The sequence below is a fragment of the Lethenteron reissneri genome, chromosome 65, assembly GCF_015708825.2.
Source record: "Lethenteron reissneri isolate LAM-NWPU_2019-01 chromosome 65, ASM1570882v1, whole genome shotgun sequence".
NCBI classification, from domain to species: domain Eukaryota; kingdom Metazoa; phylum Chordata; class Hyperoartia; order Petromyzontiformes; family Petromyzontidae; genus Lethenteron; species Lethenteron reissneri.
In genome coordinates, this window is record NC_083843.1 from 11711634 (window position 1) to 11725398 (window position 13765).

The window sequence follows — 13765 nt, forward strand, 5'->3', positions numbered from 1 at the left end:
TGAGTGTCTGAGTGTGTGTAAGTGTGTGGGAGTGTGTGTGTGTGAGTGTGTGTGAGTGTGTGTGTGTGTTAGGAATGTGTGCTATGTGGTGTGTGAGTATGTGGTGTGTGTGTGAGTGAGTGTCTGAGTGTGTGTGAGTGTGTGGGAGTGTGTGTGTGTGAGTGTGTGTGTGTGAGTGTGTGTGTTAGGAATGTGTGCTATGTGGTGTGTAAGTGCATTCGCCTGTCCCTAGCCACGTGTGATTACTGTAGTGTGTGTGTGCACTGTAGTTATGTGTGTACTGTAGTTGTGTACTGTAGTTGTGTACTGTAGTTGTGAGTGTAGCCTCCACACAGAGACCCATAGACTCACCACACACACACACAGAGACCCATAGACTCACCACACACACACACAGAGACCCATAGACTCACCACTCACACAGAGACCCATAGACTCACCACACACACAGAGACCCATAGACTCACCACTCACACACAGACCCATAGACTCACCACTCACACAGAGACCCATAGACTCACCACACACACACAGAGACCCATAGACTCACCACACACACAGAGACCCATAGACTCACTACTCACACAGAGACCCATAGACTCACCACTCACACAGAGACCCATAGACTCACCACACACACACAGAGACCCATAGACTCACCACACACACAGAGACCCATAGACTCACCACACACACAGAGAGCCATAGACTCACCACTCACACAGAGACCCATAGACTCACTACTCACACACAGAGACCCATAGACTCACTACTCACACACAGAGACCCATAGACTCACCACTCACACAGAGACCCATAGACTCACTACACACACACAGAGACCCATAGACTCACCACTCACACAGAGACCCATAGACTCACCACTCACACAGAGACCCAAAGACTCACCACTCACACAGAGACCCATAGACTCACCACTCACACAGAGACCCATAGACTCATCACTCACAAAGAGAGCCATAGACTCACCACTCACACAGAGAGCCATAGACTCACCACTCACACAGAGACCCATAGACTCATCACTCACACAGAGAGCCATAGACTCACCACTCACACAGAGACCCATAGACTCACCACTCACACAGAGACCCATAGACTCACCACTCACACAGAGACCCATAGACTCACCACTCACACAGAGACCCATAGACTCACCACTCACACAGAGACCCATAGACTCACCACTCACACAGAGACCCATAGACTCACCACTCACACAGAGACCCATAGACTCACCACTCACACAGAGACCCATAGACTCACCACTCACACAGAGACCCATAGACTCACCACACACACACAGAGACCCATAGACTCACCACTCACACAGAGACCCATAGACTCACCACACACACACAGAGACCCATAGACTCACCACTCACACACAGAGACCCATAGACTCACCACACACACACAGAGACCCATAGACTCACCACTCACACACAGAGACCCATAGACTCACCACTCACACACAGAGACCCATAGACTCACCACTCACACACAGAGACCCATAGACTCACCACTCACACAGAGACCCATAGACTCACCACTCACACACAGAGACCCATAGACTCACCACTCACACACAGAGACCCATAGACTCACCACTCACACAGAGACCCATAGACTCACCACACACACAGAGACCCATAGACTCACCACTCACACACAGAGACCCATAGACTCACCACACACACACAGAGACCCATAGACTCACCACACACACACAGAGACCCATAGACTCACTACACACACACACAGACCCATAGACTCCCTACACACACACACAGACCCATAGACTCACCACACACACACACAGACCCATAGACTCACCACACACACACACAGACCCATAGACTCACTACACACACACACAGACCCATAGACTCCCTACACACACACACAGACCCATAGACTCACCACACACACACACAGACCCATAGACTCACCACTCACACACAGAGACCCATAGACTCACCACACACACACAGAGACCCATAGACTCACCACACACACACAGAGACCCATAGACTCACCACACACACACAGAGACCCATAGACTCACCACTCACACACAGAGACCCATAGACTCACTACACACACACACAGACCCATAGACTCACCACACACACACACAGACCCATAGACTCACCACACACACACAGAGACCCATAGACTCACTACTCACACACAGACCCATAGACTCACCACACACACACACAGACCCATAGACTCACTACACACACACACAGACCCATAGACTCACCACACACACACACAGACCCATAGACTCACCACACACACACACAGACCCATAGACTCACCACACACACACACAGACCCATAGACTCACTACACACACACACAGACCCATAGACTCCCTACACACACACACAGACCCATAGACTCACCACACACACACACACAGACCCATAGACTCACCACACACACACAGAGACCCATAGACTCACCACACACACACAGAGACCCATAGACTCACCACACACACACACAGACCCATAGACTCACTACTCACACACAGAGACCCATAGACTCACCACACACACACACAGACCCATAGACTCACCACACACACAGAGACCCATAGACTCACCACACACACACACAGACCCATAGACTCACTACTCACACACAGAGACCCATAGACTCACTACTCACACACAGAGACCCATAGACTCACCACTCACACACAGAGACCCATAGACTCACTACTCACACACAGAGACCCATAGACTCACCACACACACACACAGACCCATAGACTCACCACACACACACAGAGACCCATAGACTCACTACTCACACACAGAGACCCATAGACTCACCACACACACACAGAGACCCATAGACTCACCACACACACACAGAGACCCATAGACTCACCACTCACACACAGAGACCCATAGACTCACTACACACACACACAGACCCATAGACTCACCACACACACACACAGACCCATAGACTCACCACACACACACACAGACCCATAGACTCACCACACACACACACAGACCCATAGACTCACCACACACACACACAGACCCATAGACTCACCACACACACACACAGACCCAGAGACTCACCACACACACACACAGACCCATAGACTCACCACACACACACACAGACCCATAGACTCACCACACACACACACAGACCCATAGACTCACTACACACACACACAGACCCATAGACTCCCTACACACACACACAGACCCATAGACTCACCACACACACACACACAGACCCATAGACTCACCACACACACACACAGACCCATAGACTCACCACACACACACACAGAGACCCATAGACTCACTACACACACATAGACCCATAGACTCACCACACACACATAGACCCATAGACTCACCACACACACACACAGACCCATAGACTCACCACACACACATAGACCCATAGACTCACCACACACACACACAGACCCATAGACTCACCACACACACACACAGACCCATAGACTCACCACACACACACACAGACCCATAGACTCACCACACACACATAGACCCATAGACTCACCACACACACACACATAGACCCATAGACTCACCACACACACACACAGACCCATAGACTCACTACACACACGGACCCATAGACTCACCACACACACAGAGAGACCCATAGACTCACTACACACACAGAGACCCATAGACTCACCACACACACAGACCCATAGACTCACCACACACACAGACCCATAGACTCACCACACACACAGAGAGACCCATAGACTCACTACACACACAGAGACCCATAGACTCACCACACACACAGACCCATAGACTCACAACACACACAGAGAGACCCATAGACTCACCACATACACAGAGACCCATAGACTCACCACACACACAGAGACCCATAGACTCACCACACACACAGACCCATAGACTCACCACACACACAGAGAGACCCATAGACTCACCACATACACAGAGACCCATAGACTCACCACACACACATAGACCCATAGACTCACCACACACACACACAGACCCATAGACTCACCACACACACACACAGACCCATAGACTCACCACACACACACACAGACCCATAGACTCACCACACACACACACAGACCCATAGACTCACTACACACACACAGAGACCCATAGACTCACCACACACACACAGAGACCCATAGACTCACCACACACACACAGAGACCCATAGACTCACCACTCACACACAGAGACCCATAGACTCACTACACACACACACAGACCCATAGACTCACCACACACACACACACAGACCCATAGACTCACCACACACACACACAGACCCATAGACTCACCACACACACATAGACCCATAGACTCACCACACACACACACAGACCCATAGACTCACTACTCACACACAGAGACCCATAGACTCACTACTCACACACAGAGACCCATAGACTCACTACTCACACACAGAGACCCATAGACTCACTACTCACACACAGAGACCCATAGACTCACCACACACACACAGAGACCCATAGACTCACTACTCACACACAGAGACCCATAGACTCACTACTCACACACAGAGACCCATAGACTCACCACACACACACACAGACCCATAGACTCACCACACACACACAGACCCATAGACTCACCACACACACACAGACCCATAGACTCACCACACACACACACAGACCCATAGACTCCCTACACACACACACAGACCCATAGACTCACCACACACACACACAGACCCATAGACTCACCACACACACACACAGAGACCCATAGACTCACCACTCACACACACAGACCCATAGACTCACTACACTCACACACAGACCCATAGACTCACCACTCACACACAGAGACCCATAGACTCACCACACACACACAGAGACCCATAGACTCACCACACACACACAGAGACCCATAGACTCACCACTCACACACAGAGACCCATAGACTCACTACACACACACACAGACCCATAGACTCACCACACACACACACAGACCCATAGACTCACCACACACACACACAGACCCATAGACTCACCACACACACACACAGACCCATAGACTCACCACACACACACAGAGACCCATAGACTCACCACACACACACACAGACCCATAGACTCACCACACACACACACACAGACCCATAGACTCACCACACACACACAGAGACCCATAGACTCACCACACACACACACAGACCATAGACTCACCACACACACATAGACCCATAGACTCACCACACACACACAGAGACCCATAGACTCACCACACACACACACAGACCCATAGACTCACCACACACACACACAGACCCATAGACTCACCACACACACACACAGACCCATAGACTCACTACACACACACACAGACCCATAGACTCACCACACACACAGACCCATAGACTCACCACACACACAGAGACCCATAGACTCACTACACACACAGACCCATAGACTCACCACACACACACACAGACCCATAGACTCACTACACACACACACAGACCCATAGACTCACCACACACACACACAGACCCATAGACTCACCACACACACAGAGACCCATAGACTCACCACACACACAGACCCATAGACTCACCACACACACGGACCCATAGACTCACCACACACACAGAGACCCATAGACTCACCACATACACAGACCCATAGACTCACAACACACACAGAGAGACCCATAGACTCACCACATACACAGAGACCCATAGACTCACCACACACACAGAGACCCATAGACTCACCACATACACAGACCCATAGACTCACAACACACACAGAGAGACCCATAGACTCACCACATACACAGAGACCCATAGACTCACCACACACACAGAGACCCATAGACTCACCACACACACAGAGAGACCCATAGACTCACCACATACACAGAGACCCATAGACTCACCACACACACAGAGACCCATAGACTCACCACACACACAGACCCATAGACTCACCACACACACAGAGAGACCCATAGACTCACCACATACACAGAGACCCATAGACTCACCACACACACACACAGACCCATAGACTCACCACACACACATAGACCCATAGACTCACCACACACACACACAGACCCATAGACTCACCACACACACACACAGACCCATAGACTCACCACACACACACACAGACCCATAGACTCACCACACACACACAGACCCATAGACTCACCACACACACACACAGACCCATAGACTCACTACACACACACACAGACCCATAGACTCACTACACACACACAGAGACCCATAGACTCACCACACACACACAGACCCATAGACTCACCACACCCACAGAGAGACCCATAGACTCACCACACACACACAGAGACCCATAGACTCACTACTCACACACAGACCCATAGACTCACTACACACACACAGAGACCCTTAGACTCACCACACACACACACCCATAGACTCACCACACACACAGAGACCCATAGACTCACCACACTCACACACAGAGACCCATAGACTCACCACACACACACACAGACCCATAGACTCACCACACTCACACACAGAGACCCATAGACTCACCACACACACACACAGAGACCCATAGACTCACTACACACACACACACACAGAGACCCACAGACTCACCACCCACACAGAGACCCATAGACTCACCACACAGAGACCCATAGACTCACTACACTCACACACACACAGAGACCCACAGACTCACCACCCACACAGAGACCCATAGACTCACCACACACACACACAGAGACCCATAGACTCACCACACAGAGACCCATAGACTCACCACACACACAGAGACCCATAGACTCACCACACACACACACATAGCCCCATAGACTCACCACACACACACACAGAGACTCACCACACTCACACACAGAGACCCACAGACTCACCACACAGAGACCCATAGACTCACCACACAGAGACCCATAGACTCACCACACACACAGAGACCCATAGACTCACCACACACACAGAGACCCATAGACTCACCACACTCACACACAGACAGAGACCCATAGACTCAACACACACACACAGAGACCCATAGACTCACCACACAGAGCCATAGACTCAACACACACAGAGAGACCCATAGACTCACCACACAGACCCATAGACTCACCACACACACACACACAGACCCATAGACTCACCACACACACAGAGACCCATAGACTCACCACACTCACACACAGACAGAGACCCATAGACTCAACACACACACAGAGACCCATAGACTCACCACACAGACCCATAGACTCACCACACACACACAGAGACCCATAGACTCACCACACAGACCCATAGACTCACCACACACACACACACACAGACCCATAGACTCACCACACACACAGAGACCCATAGACTCACCACACTCACACACAGACAGAGACCCATTGACTCAACACACACACAGAGACCCATAGACTCACCACACAGACCCATAGACTCACCACACACACAGAGACCCATAGACTCACCACACACACAGAGACCCATAGACTCACCACACACTACACAGAGACCCATAGACTCACCACACACACAGAGACCCATAGACTCACCACACACTACACAGAGACCCATAGACTCACCACACAGAGACCCATAGACTCACCACACTCACACGCACACAGATAGAGACCCATAGACCCTCAGGAAAGTCGTCACCACCCTCTGGCTACAAGCAAGAAGCTTCCACACAATCCGCCAGCGGTGTCTTGAACCCGATGGGATTCTACGGGGTTACCTGTAAATTCCCTCTTTGGTTTCTGTAGGTAAAGTCCACGTAGGTAGACAAGATAATCGATCAGGACGACGTTTTAGATATTTTCTTGGTTCTTTCGGTAAAGTCATCACGTAGAAGGGAAATAATAGAATAATAAAATAATATAAAACAATACAAATTCTCACGACGTTTCGGCTGCAACACGTGCAATAATCGTCATCAGGTGTGAAATCCACAGCAAGAAAATTTGAAATTGCAAGAAAAAAATTTATTTTGAAAATCTTAAATTTTTTATATTTTACATTTTTTAAATTTTCTTGCTGTGGATTTCACACCTGACGATGATTGCTGCTTGTGTTGCAGCGGAAACGTCGTGAGGATTTGTATTGTTTTATATTTGTATTATTGTATTATTTCCCTTCTACGTGGTGACTTTACCGAAAGAACCAACAATATGAATCCCTGCAGTCACGAAAGAAGCTTTAAATCACAAGACGTTTTAGATTTCAACGCGAGCAATCATCATCAGGTGAGGGCAACCACAGCAAGAAAACTGGTGATGCAGGCAAAGTTGTCTTGCTGTGGTTCCCTCACCTGATGTGATTGCTCGCGTTGAAATCTAAAACGTCTTGTGATTTAAAGCTTCTTTCGTGACTGCAGGGATTCATATTGTTGGTTCTTTCGGTAAAGTCGTCACGTAGAAGGGAAATAATAAAATAATATAAATATAACAAATAAAATTTCTCACGTTTTGACTGCAACACAAGCAGCAACATCATCAGGTGTGAAATCCACAGCAAGAAAATGTAAAAATTTCAATATTTTAAATTTTCAAATTTTCAAATTTCAATTTTTAAAAATTTCAAATTTTAAAATTTTCTTGCCGTGGATTTCACACCTGACGATGACGATGCTTGCTGCTTGTGTTGCAGTCGAAACGTCGTGAGATTTGTTTTATTGTCGAAACGTGGTCGTGATTTTTTATTTTGTCTACCTACGTGGACTTTACCGAAAGAACCAAAGAGAATATGGGAATTCCTGCAGGCACCAAAGCTTCCGATCAATATTCACCTAATAGGGTTTCCCCCGTTTTCTGGCAACAAAACTGACACCTTTTGCAAGGAAACATGCTTACATTAACCACAATACTTGCAGTCAAATGCAAACAAAAAACAATACTCTGATAATTTCATTACTCTGATAGTGCGTTGTCCTTGAACTGTGCGCCTTTTGGCGTCATCTGGTCGAACACCATGTGAGACTAGGCTCTAAAGAAAGCTGTCTCTGGTGTGGACCAATCAGTTTGAAAGACAATGCATAAATGATCAGAGTATTGTTTTTTGTTTGCATTTGACTGCAAGTATTGTGGTTAATGTAAACATGATTCCTTGCAAAAGGTGTCAGTTTTGTTGCCAGAAAAAAGGGGAAAAACCCCTATTAGTATATGTTGGTACTGGCAAAGGAGATCCCATGATGCAATATTCACCTGTAAATGGATCTCCTCCCCTTCCCTCTCTTTTGCGAGCAAACTCTGACGCATGTCCTGGAGTCTAACTCTCACCCCCTGTCTCTTGCAGGCGGGCTCCCTGCTGTGCCAAAGGGTCACGAAGATTCACGCAGAGATAGAGGCAAAGGGCCCCCCCCCCCCCAGTAGCAGCAGCGGCAGCCGTGTAGTCTTAACAGAACGTGGGGGGCTAAGCGCTGATTATGGTTGTGCGGAGGGCGCATAGACTCACCACACACACACAGAGAGACATAGACTCACCTTACACACACAGAGAGACATAGACTCACCTTACAGAGAGACATAGACTCACCACACACACAGAGAGACATAGACTCACCTTACAGAGAGACATAGACCGACCGCACACACAGAGACCCATAGACTCACCACACACACAGAGAGATCCATAGACTCACCACTCACACAGAGACCCATAGACTCACCACTCACACAGAGCCATAGACTCACCACGCAGAGAGCCATAGACTCACCACGCAGAGAGCCATAGACTCATCACACAGAGACCCATAGACTCACCACTCACACAGAGCCATAGACTCACCACGCAGAGAGCCATAGACTCACCACGCAGAGAGCCATAGACTCACCACACAGAGAAGCCATAGACTCATCACACAGAGACCCATAGACTCACCACGCAGAGAGCCATAGACTCACCACACTCACACACAGAGAGCCATAGACTCACCACTCACACAGAGACCCATAGACTCACCACGCAGAGAGCCATAGACTCACCACACTCACACACAGAGAGCCATAGACTCACCACTCACACAGAGACCCATAGACTCACCGCGCAGAGAGCCATAGACTCACCGCACAGAGAGCCATATACTCACCACACAGAGAGCCATAGATTCACCCCACAGAGAGCCATAGACTCACCGCACAGAGAGCCATAGACTCACCACACAGAGCCATAGACTCACAGAGACCCATAGACTCATCACGCAAAGACCCACAGACTCATCAGAGACCCACAGATTTACCACACACACACACAGACCCATAGACTCATCATACAGAGAACCATAGACTCACCACTCACACGCAGAGAGACCCATAGACTCACCACTCTCACAGAGACCCAAAGACCCATGAAAAAAAAAGATACCCATAGACTCACCACACAGAGACCCATAGACTCACCACTCTCACAGAGACCCATAGACCCATTAAAAAAAAAGATACCCATAGACTCACCACACAGAGACCCACAGACTCACCACACAGAGACCCACAGACTCACCACACAGAGACCCACAGACTCACCACACAGAGACCCACAGACTCACCACACAGAGACCCACAGACTCACCACACAGAGACCCATAGACTCACCACACAGAGACCTGGAGTGGATATAATACATAGATAGCACTGTACACACACACCATCACCACCACTAGCATCGGTTTAAAACGTAACTAAACTCGATTGGACCCGATGCATTTAAGCAAATTTCTTCCACATTATTTTATGACTTTGAGGGTGTCGATGATTCCTGGCCCATGTTTTGCAAAATTGGTTTAAAAAAATACATATTCTGATATACGCACACACACTCATATAGTGCACGTGTACAATATACATACAGAGGAGTGTGTACAATTGATAATAGTACAATATAAACACATTATCAATACTGATTCTGATACACACACTCATATAGTACATGTGTACAATATACATACAGAGGAGTGTGTACAAATTGAAATAGTACAATATAAACACATCAATACTGATTCTGATACACACACTCATATAGTACATGTGTACAATATACAGAGAGGAGTGTGTACAAATCGATATAGTACAATATAAACACATTATCAATACTGATTCTGATACACACACTCATATAGTACATGTGTACAATATACATACAGAGGAGTGTGTACAAATTGATATAGTACAATATAAACACATTATCAATACTGATTCTGATACACACACTCATATAGTACATGTGTACAATATACATACAGAGGAGTGTGTACAAATTGAAATAGTACAATATAAACACATCAATACTGATTCTGATACACACACTCATATAGTACATGTGTACAATATACAGAGAGGAGTGTGTACAAATCGATATAGTACAATATAAACACATTATCAATACTGATTCTGATACACACACTCATATAGTACATGTGTACAATATACATACAGAGGAGTGTGTACAAATTGATATAGTACAATATAAACACATTATCAATACTGATTCTGATACACACACTCATATAGTACATGTGTACAATATACATACAGAGGAGTGTGTACAAATTGAAATAGTACAATATAAACACATCAATACTGATTCTGATACACACACTCATATAGTACATGTGTACAATATACAGAGAGGAGTGTGTACAAATCGATATAGTACAATATAAACACATTATCAATACTGATTCTGATACACTCATATAGTACATGTGTACAAGATACAGAGAGGGGTGTGTGTGTGTACAAATTGATAACATAGAATATAAACACAGCTATTAACACACACAAATAGCACTTATGCAGCAGAATATATTGCTGCAGGCTAATACATATTCTGATTTCTACACACACACACTCATAGAGTGCTAAAGTGTGCACTATACATACGGGTGTAGGTGTGTATTGTGTACAAATTGTACACAATACAATATAAACAGTGATGTTAACACACACACATGCATCAGAATATATCCCTACACTCTAAAATACATGTTCTGATTCTGATATACACACATACACACACACATAGAGTGCATTTATACAACAAAAGTGTGTTTAACTAATAGAAATAGTACAATATAAACAGATGTTAACACACATATAGCAGAATATATCCCTCCACTCTAAAATACATGTTCTGATTCTGATACACACATACATACACACATAGAGTGCATTTATACAACAAAGGTGTGTTTAACTAATAGAAATAGTATACAATATAAACAGATGTTAACACACATATAGCAGAATATATCCCTACACTCTAAAATACATGTTCTGATTCTGATACACACACATACACACACTCATAGAGTGCATTTATACAACAAAGGTGTGTTTAACTAATAGAAATAGTATACAATATAAACAGATGTTAACACACACACAGCAGAATATATTTCTCCACTCTAAAATACATGTTCTGATTCTGATACACACACATACACACATAGAGTGTATTTATACAACAAAGGTGTGTTTAACTAATAGAAATAGTATACAATATAAACATGTTAACACACATATAGCAGAATATATCCCTACACTCTAAAATACATGTTCTGATTCTGATATACACACATACACACACTTAGAGTACATTTATACAACAAAGGTGTGTTTAACTAATAGAAATAGTACAATATAAACAGATGTTAACAAACACACACATATAGCAGAATATATTTCTCCACTCTAAAATACATGTTCTGATTCTGATACACACACATACACACACTCATAGAGTGCATTTATACAACAAAGGTGTGTTTAACTAATAGAAATAGTATACAATATAAACAGATGTTAACACACACATGCATCAGAATATATCCCTACACTCTAAAATACATGTTCTGATTCTGATATACACACATACACACACTCATAGAGTGCATTTATACAACAAAGGTGTGTTTAACTAATAGAAATAGTATACAATATAAACAGATGTTAACACACACATGCATCAGAATATATCCCTACACTCTAAAATACATGTTCTGATTCTGATATACACACATACACACACACATAGAGTGCATTTATACAACAAAGGTGTGTTTAACTAATAGAAATAGTATACAATATAAACAGATGTTAACACACATATAGCAGAATATATCCCTACACTCTAAAATACATGTTGTGGTTCTGATACATACACACTCATAGAGTGTATTTATACAACTATAGGCGTGTTTAACTAATAGAAATAGTATACAATATAAACATTTGCAGCACAATCTATGAACACAAACTTAAGGCTTTATACGGCTGCCCAAAGTAGCACAGTCAAATATAGACGCCACAACGTACACGAGTTACTGGATAACTTTATCGCAAAGTATATCGATGTCCACACGTAGTTGATTGATGAAGTTAGATGGATATTTAGCGGGAGGGAAATGTTTATATTGTGATACGCACTTAACACTCTACACACTACACACACAGAGACTGGAATAGGGCAATGCAGAAACGAGATTTCGATCTTTTTTGTTATTATTTAGCCGATCGCAACACTTGCTATGATCCAAATGTGTCTCTTGGTAACGTTCGCTTGTACTATTGGACGAAAAAAGTCAAAGTTTTAACGATATCCGCTGATAAATTGATGTTTATAATCGAAGGTTAAATGAAATGGAAACCACATTGGCCTTTCATTGCGTG

General features: G+C 45.4%; 1 long non-coding RNA gene across 1 annotated transcript in view; it reads left to right on the plus strand.

Moving 5' to 3' along the window:
- Positions 1-13206, plus strand: part of LOC133359422 (uncharacterized) — a 19855-nt gene extending 6649 nt beyond the window's left edge. The window contains exon 2 of the long non-coding RNA XR_009757163.1: positions 9396-13206. This is a non-coding gene — a long non-coding RNA (uncharacterized LOC133359422). The remainder of the gene's footprint in view (positions 1-9395) is intronic.
- The last annotated feature ends 559 nt before the right edge of the window (positions 13207-13765 follow it).